This window comes from Bremia lactucae, linkage group LG5 (genome assembly GCF_004359215.1).
Source record: "Bremia lactucae strain SF5 linkage group LG5, whole genome shotgun sequence".
NCBI classification, from domain to species: Eukaryota; Oomycota; class Peronosporomycetes; order Peronosporales; family Peronosporaceae; genus Bremia; species Bremia lactucae.
Window position 1 is genome coordinate 4,171,590 of NC_090614.1, and position 3,129 is coordinate 4,174,718.

Below are 3,129 nucleotides of genomic sequence, written 5' to 3' on the forward strand. Positions count from 1 at the left end.
CACCGTCCATACTGTATCGTTTAATGTGTTCACGCTTCGTCCGCGAAAGAGCTCCCGGTGCAGCATCACTGGAAGCGCGCAGATAGGCAATAATGTCCGCGTAATCCGGATCGTTCGCGTAAACCGCGACGATTTCATCGAAAAGGCATAACTTGGGAGTGACCCGAGTTAGATTCAACGACACACACGTCGCACATCGATCGTCTTCATCGTCGTCGTCAGTTGCCTGACGACTCCGTACCATACGAGGATCATAATCTGGACGTCGTGACAGTGCGTCAGCAAGAATGTTAGTCTTGCCTGGCTTGTAGTGCTCGACGAAGTTGTAGTCGGAGAAGAAAGAGAGCCACCGTTCCATCCGCTGTGACAGGTGTGGGCTCTTCATCGCAGTACGCAGCAATGCATGATCAGTATACGAGCGAACGGCGTTCGCCTAGTAGGTGGACACGAAACTTGATGAGTGCGTAGCGCATAGCTAATAGCATATTATCGTGGACCGGATAGTTCTTCCCCGCTGGCTTCATCTGTCGTGATTGGTAACTCACGACTTTTTCACGGCCCTCATGATCAAACTGCATGAGGGCGCAACCAATTGCAAAGTCACTTGAATCACACACCACGTGAAACAGCTTGGTGTCGTCAGGGAGTATTAACACTGGCGCTGACGCCAGGCTCTTCTTCACTGCGTCAAAGGCAGCTTGATGCTCGGGACGCCACGACCACGTGGCGTCTTTCTTCAGAAGTGACGATAGAGGCTGTATAGAACCGGCGTAATCTTTTGTGTACTTTTGCAAGTAATTAGCTAGACCGAGGCATTAACGCAACTCCGTAGGGTTCTTGGGTGTGGGCCAAGAGCAGATTGACGACACCTTCTCTGGATCGGCTCGAACTCCCGATTTACTCACGTAACAACCCAGCACCGAAATCTCCGGTGCACAGAATACACACTTCTTCAAGTTTGCATATAACTTGTTATCCCGCATGACTTGAAACACCTGCTTCAGGTGTTGAAGGTGAACTTGGACAGCACTGAGGTTGCCCTCAGCGCGACTGTGGACAAAAATGTCATCGAAGTAGCTAGGAGCAAAGTCTCGAAGCGGTCTCAACACTTGAGATACCATGCGATTGAAAGTGGCTGGTGCGTTCTTTAATCTTTGTGGCATCACCAGCCACTCCCATAGCATACCTCTCGGGGTACTCACCGCAGTGAGTGGTATGTCACTCTGTCGCATCAAGATCTGGTAGAAGCCATCGGTCAGATAGATGGCGCTGAAGATGACGCTACCTGACATGGAGTTAAGAACCATGTCTTTCCTGGGATAAGCTTTTGGGCAGGAATAGTGGCATCGTTTAGCTTGTTAAACGCATGCACTATACGCCAGCCTCCCGTAGCCTTGTTCACGCAGAAGGTTCAACTCGATTGGGGTGAGACACTCTCACGCCCATGACCGGCCTTGCGACGACCTTCGAAGAATGCATCAATAGCCTCGACTTGGTCTCGAGGCAACGGCCACTGGCGTGTCACACGATATTTCGATCCTGGCACGAGATCAATCTCGTGCCGAACACCACGATCAGCAGGAAGTTCAGCCGGAATCTTCTCCGGGAAAATGTCTGCGTACTCTCGAGCAATGTCATAGACGGGTTACCAGACTCGCGCAGAGCCTCCCAAGATTGCGACGCAAATCTTTCTTCGCGCGCTGACTTTTGTTCAGCGCTTCGAGGGCGCGTCATTCGCTCCTCATTCGGATCATAGGTCACCTCCTTGGTGACCAGACATACTTGTTCCACTGTGCCTCCCTTGAGGTTGCGTAGAAAATGCTTCCAGAATAGTCCTGGAAGGCTCGTAATCGACGACGCGTCGCGAGGGGGACTCGTGACCTCAATGTACTGGCGCCTTTGTGGACTCCCGTCCATGTACACAATAGCGTGGACACATTCCAACGCTGAGTTCTCGTAGCTTGCGTCCCCATCGTGCTTTGAGGCTATGCTCGAAGCTGGCGAACCGCAGTCAGGTGTTAAATCTGCACCCCCCTCTAGACGCTGGATGTCCTCATCCAGGACGTCGAAATTGCGCGACGGGAGTAGCCCATACTCGTCCGTCGACGCATGATGCGGGAGCGCCTGCTCGACCGCCACAAACTCGTGTGGGAGCCCCTGCTCGACCACGTCTTGCTCATGTGGGAACCTCTGTTCGACCATCATGTTCGCACGAGGGGACTCTTGTCCATCCACGTCACACTCGGTGGCGAGCCCCTGCTCGGCCACATCTTGCCCTTGTGGGAGCCTCTGCTCGACCACAATGGGTGCAGGTGGGAACACCTGTTCGACCACTACTCTCTCATGCAGGAACCTCTGTTCGACCGCGTCGTCTTCGCGCGGGATTCACTGCTCGTCCGCGTCGTCATTACGCGGGAGCCACCGCACGTCCACGTTGGACTCCTCGCTGCAAAGCGAGGAGACCTCGTCACTCGTGCGTAGGAGCACGGAATAAGCGGTACAGAGACGCTCACTCTGTACCCCGCCGGTGTCGTGGATGTACGATCCACTACTGTAACGCTCGGCCAATCACTTGGAGACACCAACAGATGGGTAAACACTTCGCTGACGTCGAACTTCCTTCGATGTTTCACTGATCTGGTTAACCAGTCGATCTGAAATTTATAGCGTGCCAACCATGGCATGCCCAGGATGCAATCGAACGCATAATTCATCTCAATCACAAGAAATTGTCGTTACTGCGAAAGCAGTCAAAAGTGTACGGCAACGACACTTCGCGCCGCGATACGCGGCGTGGTTCCCGTCAGCGAGCTTGACAACAACTTGGCCAGGTCCCTCGTGGACCTGGATGCTGGGTGGCAGCATTGACACGCAAGATTCACGGAAGAAATTGTTTGTCGCTCCTGAATCCAGGAGCGCTCGTAGACGCTCGTAGAGGTCGCCGGATACCAGCGACATGTAATTAACAATAATCAGACGTGAATCACCACTCGCAGTGGTGGCATTTGACCGTGCACGCAGCACAGATGGGCTGGAAGGTCGGGCTGCCACCGGTGGACCCGGACCTCCCTTCAAACCAGTAGGGCGCCCTGCACCTACTGGTCTCGTCCGTTTTTTGGACGAGTGGGC